The sequence below is a fragment of the Vombatus ursinus genome, unplaced genomic scaffold (assembly GCF_900497805.2).
Source record: "Vombatus ursinus unplaced genomic scaffold, bare-nosed wombat genome assembly UNPS02014778.1, whole genome shotgun sequence".
Lineage (NCBI taxonomy): Eukaryota > Metazoa > Chordata > Mammalia > Diprotodontia > Vombatidae > Vombatus > Vombatus ursinus.
Window position 1 is genome coordinate 30,539,160 of NW_020954556.1, and position 20,637 is coordinate 30,559,796.

The following is a 20,637-nucleotide window of genomic DNA, read 5'->3' on the forward strand; positions in this document are numbered from 1 at the left end:
CAGTTTCCTCATCTGTAAAATGAGCTGGAGAAGGAAATGGCAAACCACTCCAGTATTTGTCAAGAAAACCCCAAATGGGGTAACGAAGAGTTAGACTAGACTGTAGCAACTGAACAGCAACAACATTCCTTACCTATAAAAAAGGTATGATTATACATGTATCGTATATTATCTCACAAAGTTTTTGTGAGGTTCAAATTGAATCATATGGGTAAAGTTCTTTGTCATTGCAAAGTGCCAGGTAAACTTGAGCTATTGCCTTTTATCCTTTTGGGTTCAAGCATATTACTCTTCTGAACATCCTTTCTAATATCAGAAGAACTGATTGGAATTTTGATGACCTTCATTTCAATATTCCCACTTTCACTTGTCCCAACAGAGAAAATTCTTCAAGTAATGAAAGAGAACTAGGAGGGGTGAGAATATAAAATAATTGTCCATTACGGGAGACCTTCCAAATGCTCTCTAAGTATAAGCATCTTAAGCTAAAACAATACCTCAACTACCAATGTATAGTGCTTAATGCATGGATGAAGTATAATAAATCTTAGATCATAACAAGAGCAGTCATAATAATAATAATCTTAAAAGCTCTTTGGCCCTGAGGGCTATTTGTTAGTAGTTGCGAAACTATTCTCTTTGACTGTAATTAGGCAAAAACTTTTTTTCTTTCTTAGCACGCCACATTGTTGGCCAAGTGTATTATTGATGTAGGGAAGGATTGCTTTGCTGTTGGCTTATTTTTTTAGTACATGGAAATGGAATTTCTGTGGAACTAAACTGAACCAGATATTTTACCTTTGTTTCTTAAAAGGTACCAATTTAGCTTTATTTAATGATGCTCTCCAGTGTGGTGACTATATCCTTTTGCAACACATGCCACAACCCTTCCTTTTATTTTTGTTTCCTCCTCCTCTAGGTCCTACATAAAGCTGGAAAGTAGGTGAAAAGATTATGGGTCTAAATTAGGGATCCAAAGTTAGCAGAGATATTTGGATAATATTGAACTTGCACCCTACCTTGGACTCCAGGGTGAAGTCTCTAAGGTAAGGCAATTTCTCATCCACCAGTGTCTCCAGAAGGCATTGCTGCATTTTTCTCCCTTTACCATGGGCAGTGACTACCATGGACAAAAAGACTCATACATATTTGCAGTTGGATTGCTAGGCTTGGCCATTCGTAGAAGCATATTGATTGGAATCTGATGCTAATTTTGACATGGAATAACAGAAAGTGCATTGGACCAAGAATCAAGAGATCTGGATTTTCATCCCATTCTGCTACTAACTGGTAATGTGACCTTATGCATATCACTTAATCTCCCTTGGGCTCATTTTCCTCATCTGTACATTTATGGCATTGAACTGGGTGATATATTTTTTTATTCATTTTGAATTTAAATACAAAAAGACACCCCCCCCCCACATTTCTATGTACATAGGCACAACACAAAATGAGGATTCAATATAAAACCATAGATCTCTATTTCACAGTTTACTTTTTTAAAAAAACTATTTAATAAATATTATACACAGTTTTCAAAACTACTCTGCTTTTTTGTGCTTCCTAAGCTTTCTTTTGTTCTCTTCTGTGCACTTTTTATTTTTATTTTCTTTCTCCCTCCCCACTCCGCACTAGAGAAAGCTACCATTAGACACAAATATGTATATGTGTACGTGTGTGTGTATGTATATATATATATATACACACACATATATATATGTGTGTGTAGTGTGTGTGTGGTTTTTTTGTGTGTGTAAAACCATACTATACATACTTTTATTTATCAATTGTTCCCCTGGAAGTGGATAAGCACCTTCCTTCATAGGTCCTTTGTAGTTGATTTGAGTATTTATAATACTCAAAATAACTTAGTCATTCCCAGTTGCTCTTTGAATGATATTGCTGTTATTGTATATAACTTTCTCTTGGTACTGCTCATTTCACTTTTCATTATTTCATGCAAGTCTTTCCATGTTTAAATCAACCAGCTCATCATTTCTCATAGCACAGTGGTGCTCCATAACAATCATCTACCACAACTTACTTGGTCATTCCCCAATTGACAGCCATCCCCTCAATTTCCGGTTCTTTGCCATCACAAAGAGAGCTGTTATAAATGTTTTAGAACATATTAGTTCTTTTCCTTTTTCCCTGGTCACTTTTGGAAACAAACCTAATAGTGATATTGTTGGGTCAAAGGGTATACACAGTTTTATAACTCTTTGGGCATAATTTCAGATTGTTTTCCAAAATGGTTGGATCAGTTCACAGTTCTACCAACAGTGTATTAGTGTTCCATTTTCTCTACATTGCCACTGACGTTTGTTATTTTCCCCTTCTATCATTTTTGCCAATATGATAGCTATGAGATGATATCTCAAAGTTGTTCTAATTTGCATATTTACAATCAATAATGTTTTAGAGTATTTTTTTATATGACTACATATAGTTTGGCAAAAAATTGTTGGGAAAACTGGGAAAGCAGTCTGGAATATCAATTGACCATTTTTCAATTGGGAAATGACTCACATTCTTCTAAATTTGACAAGATTTTCTATATATTTGAGATGAGACCTTTATCTAAGAAACTGTCTATAAAATCCACCCCCTCCCCCAATTTTCTGCTTTCCTTCTAATTTTGCTACATTGGTTTTATCTGTATAAAACCTCTCTAATTTAATGTAATCAAAATTATTCTTTTTACATCTCACAATGTTCTTTATCTCTTATTTATCTGTAAATTCTTTTCCTATCCATAAACCTGATAGTTAATACATTCCATCTTCTAATTTTCTTAGGATATCTCCCTTTATATCTAGGTTATGTATTCATTTTGACCTTATCTTGGTAAATGGTGTAAGATATTGGTCTATGCCCAATTTCTGTCAGACTGCTTTCCCAGTTTTCCCAACAATTTTTACCAAATAGTTAATTCTTATCCCAAAAGCTTAAATCTTTACATTAGTCAAACACAAGGTTGCTATAATCTGTGTATTGTTTCTACTCTGTTCCGCTGATCTACCTTTCTAATAATTACTGCCTTATAATATAGTTCAAGATCTGGTACTGCTACACTTCATTCCTTTACACTTTTTCATTACTTCCTTTGATATTCTTGCCCTTTTATTCTTTCAAATGAATTTTGTTATTTTTTTCTAGCTCACTAAATTTTTTTTTTGTAATTTAATTGGGGTGGCATTGAATAAGTAGATTAGGTAGAATTGTCATTCTTATTACATTGGCTCTGCCCACCCATGAACAATTAATATTTCTCCAATTATTTAAATGACTTTTGTACAAAAAGTGTTTTATAATTATGCTCATGTAGTTCCTGGATTTGTTCTCACAGGTATACTCCCAGGTATTTTATACCGTTTACAGTTATTTTAAATGGGGTATTTCTTACTATCTCTTCTTGCAGTGTTTAGTTGGTGATATATAGAAATGCTGATGATTTATGTGGGTTTATTTTGTATCCTGCAATTTTGGTAAAATTATGAATTGTTTTTAACTTTTTAGTTGACTCTCTAGGGTTTTCCAAGTATATCATCATATCATCTACAAAAAGAGATAGTTTCATTACCTCATTGCCCATTCTGATTCCTTCAATTTCTTTTTCTTCTCATTGCTATTGCTAGCATTTCTAGTACAATACTGAGTAATATTGGTGATAATGGGCATCCTTGTTTCACTCCTGATCTTATTGGGAGGACTTCTAGCTTATCCTCATTATAAATAATGCTTATTGATGGTTTTAGGGTAGATGGTTCTTATCATTTTAAGGGAAAATCCATTTATGCCTATGCTTTCAAGTGTTTTTAATAGAAATGAATATTGTATTTTGTCAAAAGCTTTTTCTGCATCTATTGATATAATCACGATTTCTGTTACTTTTGTTATTGATGTCATCAGTTATGTTAATAGTTTTCTTTATGTTAAACTGTCTCTGCATTCCTGGTATAAATCACCTTGGTCACAACATGTAATCAAGATGATATTTTTAAAAGTTTTATTGCTGTCTTTTGTTTTTATATCAGTCAGATACTGCCCCCAATCTCCTCAGGATTGAAACCTCTCTTGTAACAAAGAAAAACAATTATGCAAAAATAAGAGATGTGGTGATTTCATCTGAAAATGTATTCAGTACTTGGTCCTGATAGATGCAAACTCAAAAAGAAAGAGAGCCATACATGAGGATTCCTGTGGGAGCATATTAACTTAGAAAATCACATATTAACATTATGTATGTTCTATGGTATTTTATTAAATATTTCCCAATTACATAATAATCTGGTTCCAGCTGTACTAAGCAGTGTTGTGGGCCTCATGGCCTGGTGTTTAATACCCCTGGACTAGAGGATGTCTAGGTTTTTTTTTCCAATCAAACATTAAATAAATATTTCATAAGTGCCTCCTACAAGCCAAGCACAGTGATAGGTCCTAGATTCTAAGCTCTAAACTTTATTCTAGTCATCTTGTTTCATGTAAGTACAAAAGGTTCAATAGAAATCATTCACCACTATTAGAAGCACACATCTTACTAACAGTGTAATAAGTAGATTCACTTTTATGTAGAAGTGTCAAAATAGAGTGTTCATGTTGAGTTTGGGTGTTGATTATCCATGTACTTGTGAAGGTATCTCCAAGGAATATCTTCAATTCTTCAGGCTCAAAGACCTCATAAAAATTAACACATTCAGACATTACATTAATATATACATAGAGATATACATACGCACATGTGTATATATGTATATGTGCACTTTTATTCCAGTATACAATAGAATACCAAGACTAAATACCAACTGAATACCTAGGAATTTAATCAGATAGTTAACATTTTCTTTATCTATACCAAATAGCTGCCACTTCCAAAGGTTTCCAAGGCAGTGCTAGTCAACTCACTGATTACTCAATCTCTATGTCTTTCCAACATATAAAGAGAGGAACATAGATATTGAGGCACTGAAGTTTAGAGCCCAAAGCTTCTTTGATTAATTCTTTTCCTTTTAATATCAGGACAGCCATTAAGTAAGCACTGGCTTCTCTTGGTAGTGAGGTAAAGGAATTAGTTAGGAAGTCAGAGTCAAAGTATCAGCATCCCATTGTAAGGTTCATGTAGACCACAGCTCTCCTCTGCTGCCATTTCTGCTGCATACCCATGACTGCAGAAAGGCTATCACAACCTGCAGGTCATACATCACACTATGAATCACTCTCTTTGTACCTTTTAAAGCTCTCATTTTTCTAAGTTTCCTCAGTTGAGAATAGTACAGGTCAGGTGATAGTCCCCGCTAGAGGGTTACATATAACCTGGGAAATGTAGTCCAGGTAATTTCTCCCAATTAGTTGGTCTGAAGCATTGTAGGAAATGAAATCTATTTACCTACCCTTTTCTATCATGGTTATTTGCATTTATAACTTATCCTCTACTAGATGCCAGATGTCCTATGTAAGCTCCGTGAAGGTAGGAGTCATATTTTACGTAAACTTTGTACATCCCCCTTTGGCTAGGACAATGTTAAACACAGAGTAACTACTGAATAAAAGTATGCTGGATGACTTTGTATTTGGTGTTTAGAAAAAAAAACAAACTAAGTCCCCATTACCTTAGTATTAAAAAGCAAGTAACAAAAGACTCTTGAGTTTATGAAGCTGAGATATTCCCTGTCCCAGAAGGTTTAGTTGGCCTAGTTTAACTGGTCCTGTGTCACCTGTGAACATCTCTACCTTCTATGCTACTCCTTCTACCTCCAGACAAAACCTATCTCAAGGCACGAGTGACAAGTTTGAGAAGCTGAGAGTCTTTAGTCATAAAGGACTTTCTCCAGGCCTTTTCCCTAGTTCCCATAATTTTCCTTTTTCTAAAAATCAAGATATCTTTCTTCAGGCACAGAACCTTTGGATTAACTACTAAACCAAGATGAGGTTATCATAAGGGAATAGGAACTTGACAGATAAGGACACATCATGATGAATTCCTTTTCTTCTGCCACTCATATATAGCATTTTCCACCCTCTGATGGGTTTACTGTGTATTGTGCCTAACTATACACTTAAACTGTGAGCTCTCTGAGGGGAGGGAAAGGGTCTTAACTAAACTTTGTATTGGAATCTAATCTAATGCTCTGCACCTGGTAGACATCTGTTGACTTGAATTTCATTAACATAAGCATGGCTTCTTTGTATCTAATCTTAGGTGTCTTAGGTGTCCTGAAATGAGTGGGATCATCTCGGATTGAGAGCTCTGATTCCTTCTTGTTGCTGTTACAGGATCCTAAAGTCATCATGCAGTGACACCTCTAGTTTTTCCAACCTAGAGGTAGCTAGATGGAACAATGGAGAGAGTTCTGGGCCTGGAGTCAGTAAGACCAGGATTCAAACCCAGCCTCAAACATATACTAGCTATGTGAACTTGGGCAAGTCACTTAACCTTGGTCTGCCTCAGTTTCAGTCATTTCATGACTGAAATGACTGAACACTATCACCACCACCACCTCCCGGGGCTGTTGTCAGGATCAAATAAGATAATAATTATAAAGTATTTAGCACAGTGCCTACTACCTAGTAAGGGCTATGAAAATGTTTTTATTTAATATATATACTATATATTTGTTATTTATTATTATTAATAATTATTATTATGGATAGTCAAAAGCTGCTCATTGGTGGGATGAAGTAGTGTTAGATGATGTAGTATTAGACTCATTACCAAATTGCAGGTCTACAGAGCCGTTGTGCTGACCTCATTGCTGTATGCCTTTGAAACCTGGACAATCTACCAGCGCCACGCCAGGAAACGGAATCACTTCCCTTCGAATTGTCATAGGAAGATTCTAAAGATCACCTGGCAGGATAAGATACCTGACACTGAGGTCCTTTCTCAAACTAAACTGCCAAGCACTCAAACTCTGCTTCAGAGAGAGCAACTCTGATGGGCTGGCCAAGTTGTTCGAATGTAAAACGTATGCTTGCCAAAAAGACTATTTTATGGAGAATTCACATATGACAAACATTCACATGGTGGTCAGAAAAAGGGATACGAGGACACTCTCAAGGTCTCTCTTAAGAACTTTGGAATTGTGTGGCATGGGAGACACTGGCACAGGACTGCTCAGCATGACATGCCCACAGCAGAGAAGGTGCTGTCCTCTGAGCAAAGCAGAATTGAAACAGCTCAAAGGACTCCTCCAAATGTTCACACGGACTATTTGTGCCCAATCTGTGGTACAGCATTCCGAGCTCGTATTGGTCTGATCAGCCACAGTTGAGTACACTGAAACTTCACTCTAGCATAGTGATGTCATTTTGGTCCTCTTCGAGAATGAAGGGCAACAACCAATCAGGTGTCGCAGCGGATAGAACACGAGGCTTGGAATCAGGAAGACTCAATTTCCCGAGTTCAAATCTGGCTTCAAATGTTTACTAGCTGTGTGACCCCAGGCAAGTCATTTAGCTGTGTTTGCCTCAGTTTCCTTATCTGGAAAATGAGCTGGAGATGGAAATGACAAACCCTGCTAGTTCTTTGCCAAGAAAACCCCAAAATGGGGTCACAGAGTTGGGCATTCTTAGGAAAAGTCTTAGGCATTGGGCTGTACTATAAGTTGCTTGTGGTCTTAGACTACGTACGCAAAGGCTAGGTGGTGGTAATTTCGTGTCACAAGGTCAGTGACAGTTTCATTCTTTCTTTTTTTTTTTTAAATTTTTAGGCAATTGGGGTTAAGTGACTTGCCCAGGGTCACACAGCTAGTAAGTGTCAAGTGTTTGGTCTGAGGCCGGATTTGAACTCAGGTCCTCTTGACTTCAGGGCCGGTGCTCTATCTACTGTGCCACCTAGCTGCCCCGACAGCTTTATTCTTGATAATAACTTTCCAGCACTTACTGATTCTTTTAGGAATTCCTGTGTCAAAGGTCCAGACCCCTGAGAGTTAGCAGTCATAGGATCCCAACGGACTTAATGTGATCCCTCATAGAGCTATTTGCATTAGAACCGGGTCATACAGTCAATAGTCATAAGAATGAAACTCTAATAGTGGAATTTCAGTCTCTTGAAATAAGATAGGGAATTACGTTCTTGGGAACGAGTACACCTAAAATCACATAGTATAGGTACCTATTTATCCTGCCCTCCTATAAGACCAGCTTTAATGTCTTATACCCAAATTTCAGGTCCTTTCAAATAATTCCGAAGGTGGGACAAGACTTTCCTCAGGGTAAGAGTGGAAATCCTTATGAGTTGAATATTTGACAGCCGCTGCCTGTTCTTGTCTTTCATTTTTGTTTTCCTTCCACTGCAGCGTCCATCCCTCATTCCTTTTCTCCTTAGGTTTTTCCTTTTTTTTATTCAGAAAAGTAGAATCTAAATGTTCTAAGGCAAAGACAGTTCAACTGTCCCTTTGGTTATGTCTATGCATCCAAAGTGGAGTAGAGAATTATGGCAATTATCCAAATAATTCAGGCCCATACTTTCATTTTAATCTTAAATATCATCTGAATATTTTAAAAAAAACTTTTTTACCTCTAAATATCATCATAAGAGTATTGGATCAGAGTTCAAACCCTACTTCAGATACTTGCTAATGGGGCGATCCTAGGCAAGTCATTCAATAGTCAGAAAACTCCCAGTTTTCTCATCAATAAAATGGGATAACAAAAGCACTTATCTCTCACAGTTGTTGTGAGGATTAAATGAGATAGTGTGTCAAGCTCTTTGAAAATCTTAAAATGCTTTGCAAACCTTAAAGCTATGTTAGCTTTTATTATTATCTATATAACTCAGGCCAAAGTCATGTGTGTGAGTGTGTGTGTGTGTGTGTGTATGTGTAAATGATTTTTTGTTTCCTAGTTCTCCATTTTTATTATATAAATGCAGTCTCAGTTTCAATGGTTCTTCTTGAAGTCTGATAAAAAAAAATATCTTTGTCATTAGGTTTCTGGTATGTAGAAAAATATTGGAATTGGTAAATGTGTTATTTTTCAGGTTTTTCATTTTGGGAGGAGGTGGGAGAGATGGAGAATGCCCTTCTATACTCTGACTTCCAATAATGCCATAGCTGGGTCACTGAGAATGGAGATCATTGGTCAGAAAGGCTATATAGTGTTTAATAGCCAGCAGCTGACAGATTCCCAGAACACTATTCAAGAATGGTTTGTTTGCATCCTTGGGCATTCAAGGAATTGTTACCCATGAACAAGTTGCTAGTTTACGTCACATTTTGAAAATAATTTCCTTTATTTTTTATAGTTAAATGTCTCTTCCTGTGAAGACATACTTTGTTTTTAAGATGTAACAGGCAAGTTTTGGAGGTGGAGAGGGCTTTGATTTGTGAGACTCAGTTTGACCTCCTAATTAAGCATGTAAGCCCCAGGAGGCCCAAGCAGAGGCAGTCCTAAGTAAAATTATGGAGGAGGTGCCCTTTCATCTCCTCAGTGGCATCCTGAAACCATTCCCCCACCCTGCTTTCAGAAAAGGATCTGGTAAAACTTACTCACACTAAGGTTTAATGATTGATAAGGTTTAATGTCTTCCCCACTTTTAAAAGTTTTAAGTCAAAGGAATAAAACTGTAATTATAGAATTAGCTATATCAGTGACACCAGGTCAGGTAGGTTGGTTTTCCACCTCCCCCCCCCCCCCCCCCCCCGCCCCATGCCCAGGGAGGGGGAGTAGTCACTGACTAGTCTGACTATTGGTAAAAAAGGCCCTGCACATAACCCTAAAATAATTCTCCTCTGGTTTTCCACAATCTAGCTCAAGACTGCCATTCCAGACTTATTGTATATTATCTTTTCTATGATCCATCCAAACTAGCCAATCTTCCCCAGATACTTTATTCCATCTCCCTTTTCCAAGTCTTTCCGAGTCTGCCCCCCATGCCTGGAATGCATTCCTTCTTCCAATCTAATCCAATCCAATCCAAGGCACAGTGCTAAGTTAAGAGGTATAATTAATAGTAAAAAAGATAGTCCCTGCCCTCAGGGGGTTTACAATCTAATGAGAGGAGACAACACAAAAAAGGTGGCAGGAAAGGGGAGGGGGACGTACCAGGGGAGTATCTGGTTCTTTGAAATGGAAACCAGGAAAGAACTGCAGATGGGAGGCACAGTGGGCCCAAACTTTCAGTTTCTGCCTTCTATAAAGGAAGGCATTGGGAGGTGTTTGGTGCCCTCTCCTCAAGCTCTCCAGTCAGAGGGGAGAGGAGGCAGAGGGAGGTGGTGTCAGCCCAGGCTCCAGTTAGGGCAGCCTGATGAGAGCAGAGGTGATGAGTTTAACCTGGGAGGGGCATCTTATTTTGTGGAGCTGAAATCTAGCAGAGATGTTATTTATTCTTTGTTTCTTCAGACCCTGATCTTTTTTCAAAACTCTGCGCCAGAGGCACTCTTATAGAAAGCTTATTATACTTATCTACCCCCTGTCTCCCCCACTTGGTCCCCTCCCTAACACCCCCCCTCCCCAACTCCCGCCAGTTTCCAGTTCCTTTCCCCTGGAGATTTTTTGTATTTTGTATTTTTTTTTTTAAATGTACATTTTGTCTTTCTTGCCTTCTCCAGTGGAATACAATTGTCTCTGCAACAGGATTATGTTTTTGTCATTGTGTCTTTAGAGCTTACTGCATTGCTTGGCACATAGTAAGTGCTTAATAAGTGCTTAGTGAATTGAACTAAATTATGGAAAGGGCATATTAAAAGGCCTGGCAGTAGTTTTTTTGGGCCTTTGAATGCATATTTAATGAAATGACATTTAGTGGGGCTAGTAAAAAATTTAGAAACCAAGACATATATAATTTGCAAAGAGATGAATTTTAGTTTTTGATAATTTGGGCTGTATTCTCGAGAAAACCCTCTAAGCATCCTTGGAAGTGAATCCCTAGTTTATAATACATTAAGACAGATTCATCTGTGGAAGCAGGAAGAACAGTTGTAAGTACAATTAGATAAATAAACGAAAGTCTCAATGCCTCTGAATGCCATCCCAGGTTTTCACAGAAGAGGGCCCTGCAAATAGCACTCAGGCCATATACAGCGTACATGGTGATGATTAATTCCAAGCTGTTAATGCATTTCATTATGCAAATTCTCTGACGACTCAGCCATGGAGAAATCCTGGGCACCGCCCCCACCCCTTTCACTCTGGACACATGATTTGCATGGAAATGTGGCATACTCACACGGAGATGTGACAGGTTGGGTCTTCCTTGGGGGGAAAAATGAGGGTGTGGGATGGCAGAAAGAGCTAACTGCCTGCTAAGAACATTGATCATTTAAACGGGGAATGGAGTAAAACAATAGTATCACCTTAACTCAGTAATTAAATTGCCCACTGGAGGAGAGATAAGCAAAGCAGCCAGTCAATTCCATATATACTGACTTTTAGGCCTACTGAAAAAAGGAATGGAAACATGGATAGATAGATAGTTGTATTTCTCTATGAAAAGTCATGTTAAACATGGGGATGGGCAAGTGAGGAAGTCTATGGGGGAGGGAGTATCTCTTTAGAAGAAGGAAAGAATTTTATGTTGGGGAATTTTAAGAGTGTTTTTGTGCCTGCCATCATGAGATTTGGCTAGAAGACCTCTTCAGGCCCCTTCTATGTCTTTGAGCCTAAGGTTGTGAGTTGTGGGAAATGATTTCTGGTTAGCTCCCAAGTGCCTTCATGTTGCTATAATGATATTGATAATCCTGCAGATTATAGATATAGAATGGACCTTAGAGAGCCTATAGTCCAACTCTCTCCTTTTGTAGAGGAGGAAATGAAAGCCCAGAGAAGTTAGGTTTGAGAGACACATAGATATTAAGTAGGAAGGGTGTATGTAACCTAGTTCTCCTCTGAGGGCCCAACAGCTTTTACATTGTGTCATAAGGCTCTGCATGTGTCAGAAGGCCCTTACTCAATAAATTCTCTGAGAATGAAGTGCCATTAAATAAAGCTGGCTTTACCAAGATAGAGTTAAGAGAAATTCTGGTCTTTTTGGCATTAGATCTCTGTATGTACATGTATGAGTGTGTGTGGAGGGGAGGAGGGGCAGTTGACATTCCCTGAGGAGGAAGAAGCAATGGTCTAAAGTGTAGGTCTCTTGAGAGTGGACTGGTGTTGGGGCCTGGTGGAGGGGAGGGAACTTCTGGCATTTACACAACCCAATCCCGTGGGGATGGAGGTGGGGTGGTGTTACTGTTCAGGCAGCATCTGTGTTTACTCTTTGAATCACTAGGTAAGGGGATAGTTCTGAGATGGGGAAGCATCCTGGGGTGCCACAGATCACTTCCCTTGCAGGGGACGGAGGAATAGAAACCCCTGAAATTGATTCCAATGCTTCTGACATCTTTGCCTCTTGGTAATGAAGTTTCTGACACTGTCATTGGTCATTTGAGTGCATTCTCTTCATCAACAGAGCCCTTCCTAGACTTTACATTTGTATAGCCCTTTATACTTTTCAAGTCAATTCCAAAATAATTTATGTCATATGATTTTTCACAACCTCTTCAAGGAAAGTGGGATGGGCCCTATTGTTTCCATTTGACGATGAAGAAATAAAGGTTTAGGGAAGTTAAGCGTTTGTCCAAGATCTTGTAGTAAGTTATTGGCAGATTCAGAACCAGAACCAGATCTCCTGACTGTTAGCCCTTCTTTGCTAGACCACATTCATCTGGTAATGAATAGGTAGACCCAACGTCTGTTTGATTTGAGTCAGAAAAAGAAGGGAGATCTGTTTGTAGCAGAGATTGTGGTGAGTGACCACTAAACTATGTAAGCAGTAGTATCAGTTAACTCAGGGCTTCCATGGTGGATGGGCAGGAAAGGAGATGCTGGAGGGAAGAGATCTGTATTTTGTTTTTCCTCTTGCCTCCTTTAGCCTGGCTATAGAACTCCACCCTCCAAGTCCCCACAGTTCTACCCTTATGTTGTGAAGAAGATTGCTTAGACAATCATCATAGAAGACATTTAAGCATTTCCCTGCATTTTGGGGTAGGGGGAGGAAGAGAAAGGGAAATAGCAGTTATTAGATGAATTCTCTCTCTCCCCCAGCATCATGCCTTAGAGATGCCACCAATTACTCCATGACAGGAGTCTTCCTATACTTACCATCACTCAGTTCCTGGCTTCCTGGGAATTTGTCTTGTCTCCTGAACAGAGTTAGTCCTACCCTAACCGTGAGAAATCACAAAATTCTTCCTTCATTGCACTTCTTTCAATTTTCTGATGAAGACAAGTGTAGGATGTTATATAATCACCTAAGAGTTCCCATTTATTTGTCTTGTTCCTTGTTCCCAGCTTTGACTTTAGGCTTCAGTTCCATAGGTCTACCTAGCTTCCCCTTAAACCTTCTCTAGCCTCTCTACCCTATCTTCCCACTTGGGCCAGGTCCTTAGGTAGAAAAACATACACTTGATGGTGAACTCACTGACTGTGTAGAGAGTGAGCAGAAGAGGGAAGGGGGAGGAGTCATTGGGAAGATCATAGGATCATAGATCCAGAATTGCAAGGGACCTCATCTAGCAGGGGCTTTTAACTTAGGGTCTGTGAATTTCTAAAAGGAAATATTTTGATAACTATTTCAATATAACTAGCTTTCTGTGTAATCCTATATATTTTATTTTATGCATTTAAAAACAATTCTGAAAAGCATTCCACAGACTTCAACAGATGTCCAAAAGGATCCATGACACAGATGAAAATGTTAAGAACCTTTCATCTAGCTCAATTTTATAGAATTTTATAGAATTTTTTTATAGAATTATAGAACCAATTTTATAGAATAGGTTCCCAAAGTGGGCGATACTGCCCCCTGGAGGGTGCTGGAACAATCCAGGGGCAGGGCAGTAGTAGCTTTGGGTACAATTGGGGGGCGTTGAATAAAAATAAGTGGGTGGTAGAAGCATAAGGAAAGAAGAAAAGAGAAGAAAATTTTGAAAAACTGTTCGTACATGTTTCAGCTATTGTTTAACAGAGTTAAAGTTGTAGTGATTACATTGTTTTCCAAATAAACATACAAAATGCAAGTTATAACCAATCAGTGGTCAAGTCTGCCAACAGGTCTTAACATGCAAGTGTTGGCAGGCGAGCCTGATGAGCATTTCATGAAGTCCGGCACACATCAGCAGGAATACGTGCATGTAATGACTTGTTTACAATACGATACTATTCAGTTACATGATGCAATATTGCATCATCAAAATTTCAATGCAGGAAAAAGCCACAAATTTACAATAAATTATTACATTCAAGATGCCTGAAAATTAAAAAAAAAAAGTTAAAGGGTTAAAAAAAGTAGATTTATTTTACTTCTACTTTTTATGGAGGTGGAGGATGGCACTGAGTAATTTTTTTTTTTTATTTTTGAAAAGGGGGCAGTAGGCCAAATAAGTTTGAGAACCTCTGTATAGATAAACAAATTGAGACCCAGAGAGACTGAGTGATTTGTCCAAAGTTGCACAGAGTGTATCGGTCAGGACTGGTCCTCTGACTCCAGAGCCCAGGTTCTTTGTTGGCATAGAACTTCCAAGGATAGATAGATTTTGGTTGGGGAAGGGGTGGAGAATGGGAATTCCAAGGAAGAGAAATAACACAAGAAAAAGTAATAGCACAAGCAAGGGCTTCAGAATGGGAACAAAGAGGAGGAGGTCAGGGGAGAGCAAAGAAATGGACCTGATTGGAGCAGAGTTTTGCCTTGGGGGAATATGAGGGCTATCATTCCAGTTGTGGGGACTCTTCAATGTGAGTGTAGCCTGCGGAAGCTCTGAGAATCCTTATCCCAACTTCCACACCTACACCCAGGAATGAGTTGGGTTCTTGGAACTAGGCTGGCTAGTAGGAGAAGACCTGAGGGGTTAGAGGTCATTCCCTGATGTCATTGGCTGGAGATTCCTAAGATTATTGAGCATCATTTTATTCAGTCAGACTTAAGTAACTTTGAGAAAAGGGTTCTTACTAAGATGGTATGATAAGAAGTTGGTACAAAACATCTAGGTGGGCAGCTAGGTGGCAAAGTGGCCTGAGGTCAGGAAGACCTGAGTTCAAACCTGGCTTTAGACATTTACTAGCTGTGTGACCCTGAGCAAGTCACTTATCCCTGTTTGCCTCAGTTTCCTCATCTGTAAAATGAGCTGGAAGAGGAAATGGCAAACCACTCCAGTATCTTTGCCAAGAAAACCCCAAATGGAGTCACTAAGAGTCAGAAATGACTGAACAACAATAACAACAACAAAACATCTCCCCAAAAGTCTATGACACGCCATCTCACAAGTACATACATTATCCAAGGGAAAGGGGACTCAAGCTTAGAAAGCAATGTGGCATAGGGGTGACTCACAGGCCCTGGTTGCTGGAAGTCTTTTTCTCCCATTTATGGAGCATTCAAGAAGTTCCTTTTAGGCATTATAGAGTCTTTTTAGTGGGCTCCTTATAGAGCTGTGAGGCCAGCCTATTCTTCTCTCCCAGTGTCATTTCACTTCATCAGATGGTTTTCAGAGACTTCCTAGTCCACGGTCACTGATTGATTGAGACGGGCTCTTACCTAGTTAAGGTATTTGGCTAAAACACAGATGGGGTGTTCAGGTGGACTAGCAACTCTGGTGCGAGACTTTGCTGAGCCCTTTTCAGGGCTGCTCATTCACTTTTGGTGTCCACCTGATTCACCCACCACTCACCTATGGCTCTGAGAAGCTGCAGCGTGCACAGTGGCCATACCCCAGTAAACCATCTAGGCAGATGGGCTAAACTAGGTTGAGGGTAACTGACAGGCTTCAAACCTGTTAGTGACTGAAGATTTTCCTCAGGGGAAGGGGAGGATGAGAAAAATTTGCTCCAGTGGCCGTGAAGGAGGGTGAAGCACTTAGAGCTTGTTGAGACACCAAAGATGCCGACGTCACCCACTGCATCCTGGGCCATTGCCTATAGCCTCGACTTTTGTCTTGCCACTGGACTTTGATGACTCAGGTAGAGAGATCGAGGCTGATGACTGTGCAACTCTGCCTCATGTTAATTCCGTTTACTCACGAGTCAAGACATCGCCCTGTGATGTCCTAGGTCCTTTTCAAAAACTGAAGGACAAACAACAACACTTGGTTAAATTGGGGTGTGGTAGTTTCAAACCTGACCTTATATTAGGATAAAGGATTTGAACTTGATCCTGTCATTGAAGGATTCTAATAATTTGGTGCAATTTCTCCCAGTCTTCCCCTCCCCCCCGCCCGCCCTCACCATTCCCCTCCAACCCCCAAGAGCAAAATTGTACTCCAACTAGGTCAATTTCTTTTCTGTGGTAGACACTGGAGACAGTTGAGTATAGGAGTGAGTGAAAGCTAGCTGTTCTTATTTCCAGGGAGAAAACATCTATTCCAGAGGAAGGAAGAAACCTGTAGGGCTTGGAGGGAAGGGAGGAGGGGAGGAGAGGAGAGGGAGAGAGAGAGAGAGAGAGAGAGAGAGAGAGAGAGAGAGAGAGAGACAGCAAATATATGAACAGACCTCAGTGTCTGCAACCACTGACCCAAGGAAACCAGGAAAACTTTTGGTCAGGTCTGTCCCTGGCACTTTAGGTCACCACCTTTACCATAGGCTTGGGGGGAAGTTGGGGGTTGGTGGAGTGTGGCAATGCTCCTGGGCTAGAGTCCCACATGGTCACTTTCATCAGAACAGGAAAACGAAACAGGCCCCTCTTACCCCTCCCGAATGATTTATGGGAGGGTATGTATTTTGGGGATGTGATACTGCATTTTGTGTACCAGGACCAGGACATCTGTTTCCAGCAGGGCTGATTCTCTTATCATGAATCCTTCCCCACCAGGGATTTTTTTTTTCTTTCTCTCAAATAGTCATACATTTTAACTCGACTGCTTGTTAGCAAAATGGTGCCTTCTGGTGACAAGTGTCTCCACCAGTGTGTGAGAGAGAGCCGAGTAGAGCCAATCAGGAAGAGAGCTCTCTGCTTCTGTCCCACCCTGCCCTTCAGATGGACTCCAACAGTGCGATAAACTGTAGGATTAGGGAGTGTGCCATCTGTCAGATGGCATAGATGGGCTCCCTCTTAACAATTAAGTATTAGCAATTTATTTGATTAAATTTCGGTTATGTTAACTGTCCCTGTGTGTATTAGCATCTCTTGCTGGAGAGCTTTTCCTTCAAGAGAGGCCAGACGCTGGCACACAAAACCCATGGACCAGGAGACAGGTTTCCTGTGGGAGGCCTGAAGCTAGAAGGTAGAGAATGATAGGATTTAAGAGATGGAAGACACCTTTGTGAGCATCTCAGGTCCACTCTCTTATCTTGCAAGGGAGCTAAGCAGTTTGGCCAAGATTGTGTAGCCAGTTAGTGTCAGAGCCAGGTGTGGAACAAAGGTCTGCACTTGCAGTCCTACTAGACAACCATCACACCTCTGATACCTCAGACTTGAGTGATGGCCACATCACTTGACTTGCCTGGCCCTTGCTTTCCTGCTCTATAAAATGAAGGGATTGGATTAGCCAGTTGCATTAGCCTTTAAGTTCTCTAGTTTTACAGCTAGGATTCTATGGCTACCATTTTGTGAATATTTCTTTGTGTCTATGAATGAAAAAGATATTTGGTTAGTGGTAGGTGCAATGGGTAGCCATGTAAACATCTGCATGCTCTGATTTGGAGCATGGGTATACGTGTGTGTGGTGTTTGTGTGTCCCCTTTTTTTGGGGGGGGGGGAGCAGCTCACAGCATTAGGATAAAGTCTCATTAAGAATTTTAATATGGAGAAAAACCAGGAATCAAGGATGGTCGGGCAAGCTTTATTCATGGCACACCTTGCTTTCTGTCTTCTCTACAAAGGCCTAAAACATTGTCTCTTAGTGAGGGATTTTTTTTTTTGGTCTTGTTTAAACCTACCATATTTAGTTTTCTCAAAGGAGTGTTCTAAGATTCTTGAAAGCCACGCCTTGACCAGTTTCAATTCTCCTTATGAATGATAATCCCTTTTCACCCCTAGGCCTTGTCCATACTGTTTGCATGGTCTCTGGGGGAATACACCCTGCCCCATACCTACTGATCCTCCTACATGGGGATTATCCTGGCGAGCACATTATTCAAGCATGTGTATGAACAAGTCACTCTTTTTCCCCCAACCCCCAACACACACACACACACATACACCCCATTGTATATGGAATAATATTCATTGTATAAGTAAAATTAAAATGTATTAACCTTCCTTCCAGATGCCCCCTGATAGCAAGTTTAATTACTCTGGACATAATTAAATGAGTTTAGGAGATTAGAAATGTGAGGGGGTAGCGAAGAACGAAAATTTATAGGGCAAAACAGGGAAAATTTAATTTCAGAGTCCTCTGTTACTTGGTGGCTGGAGCACTGAGGGCCATGAGGGATGAAGGTAGTAGTAAGATCGGGGGGTAAAATAATGATAAAATTAGGGTGAGGCATAGATTGGACTTGAATTAAGAGAGAGGAACACTGGTTATATGTAGCAACTCTCACTCTGTCGAACAGCAAGGAAGTACAGGAGTCAGGATATTAGTTGAGTGGGTGAGGGCAATTTTCCTTGGTTGGGGACAGATCCTCTGCCATTACTATCATTTATACCTGTCCCAGGTACCTATATTCTCAGCACTTCCCCTCTTCCACTCCAGTCAGGTTTCTGTTTCATGAAATTTGTCTTACTTGGAGTTCTCCCACGTGGAGGTAGCTGAGTATTTTCCCTCTAGTAAGTAACTCCCCTTTCGTGTGACTCACAGCAAAGTCCAGGAACGTGCAGTCTCCAGCAACAGAACCTGGCTCCCTGGAGTATTGAAAACACAGTTGCTGTATTGTGTTCCTCTGGCCCCCGGGTTATACCATATCTCCAACCTCATCCTTGCCTTGATTTAGGGAACAGGGGTTAGATGGCAGCTTTCCAGGCTGTGCCAATAAATCCCCCTAATCCTACTGGTTAATCAGAGTGCAGGGCTTCTCTATTAAGAAGTCCGATGTTCAAAACAAAACCAAACAAACCCGCACCAACCAGAAGCTGGAAACACAAGGAGCACTCCCTCTGAGAGAGGATATCCTCCGTTCTGGAGTTTTCTCCTAAGAAGTAACAGAGTTTAACAGCTGGAGAATGCCCCCCACCCTTTCTTTCCTGAGCAAAGGAGGTAGTTATGCTTCGATAAATTTTTAGCAGGGCATTGGGGAAGGATATTCTTCCTTGTGGTTTAGAATTACTTTCTAAAAGTTGCAAACAGATTTCTACATCCCTTCTCAAGGTCCCCTTTTCCACAGTTCGGCTGCTTGGAAGAGACTTACTGACGGTCCTCTCTAAAGTTTTTTTTTTTTTGGGGGGGGGTGTCCAAAATAAAAGCAAAGCAGCAGGACAATGAATGAATAACAAAAGTGAAATCAAAATAATACTGAAGGAATTCAATGTACATACATTTGAGCCTTAGGGGGAGGGGGGGGGGGGGGGGGTGCTGCCAAACTGCTATAATGGTGTTTAGAAATAAAAAGTCTGTGTTATGTCTAGTGGTCATAGTATTTTGTGTTATCCTGACCCCAGCATTGTGTCATTTCAATTCAAACTAGTGTGCGAACTTTTAGTTCTGGTCTGTGGAAGGGATTTTGTATCCAAGCCAAATCTACATTTCAGATTTGAAACCGGGGTAGAGAAGGGGGAAGGGGGTGGGGAAGAAAAGGGGCAAAGGTCAGTGTTCACAGGTTTGAGATCATGCTCAACATCATATGACACCTTTGTCAAACAGTACTGTGTTAAAACACACACACTCTGTCTGGGTTTTGGTAGTTAAGGAACCTGACGCCCCTAACTCCAGACCTTCCTATATATTGTCTAACCTCCCCAATTCTCAGGCTTGCTCTTCATAAACCTTGAGAAATGAATAAGATTTGACCTATAAAGTATATTTATTACGTGGCAGCATGAGAAGCATGTGAAGCTCAAGTTCTCTGTTCCCTCCCTGGTCAAGCAGGGCTCAGAAAATTCATCGTGGCTGGTTTTTTCCCATCCTCGGCTTTGTCTGGGGCCTTTGGGAGTGTCCTGGAGGGGAGCAGAGACTTGATATTGTATTTCTGATCCTATGTCTTGGATCTATTGCCCAGGATTGAGTTGTCCCCAGGAATGTCAAATGAGATTAATTAAACCTGGGCAGTCAGAAGCATTTGAAACGGCTTCAAGGAGTGGCCGAGTTATGACTTCTTTGAGGCACATTGAGGACGCCTCTGGCTCCAGGGTTTGTCTGCCGTCCCAGTGACTGGGGGAGGTGAGGAGGGGAAACCATGGGGTGAAGCCCTAGCCTTTCACCTCCGGAGACCAGGGTTCACATCTGGTTTTAGTCACAAGCTTGATGGTCTTAACCTAAGCCCTAGTGGACATCTGTCCACGTCACTGGCTGACCCTGGCTGAATAGAGGCTGGGGATTAGAACCATGTATTCAGAGCAGTTGGATGGCTGGGTTTAGGATGGGTCACCCCCTGCAGGCCTTGCTCATCTATTCTGTGTCAGGTGGTATCTCTTTGCTCCTCTGTTCAAGGAATTGCTTTTTTCTTTTTAAGTGGCAAAAATGGATTCTTATAGTAGTTTTTCTTTTTAGAGCTGAAAGACACTTAAACACTAAATGTTTGAATACTGTCAAGCAGAAGGAGGGATATGATAGGTTATCAAAAATAGGC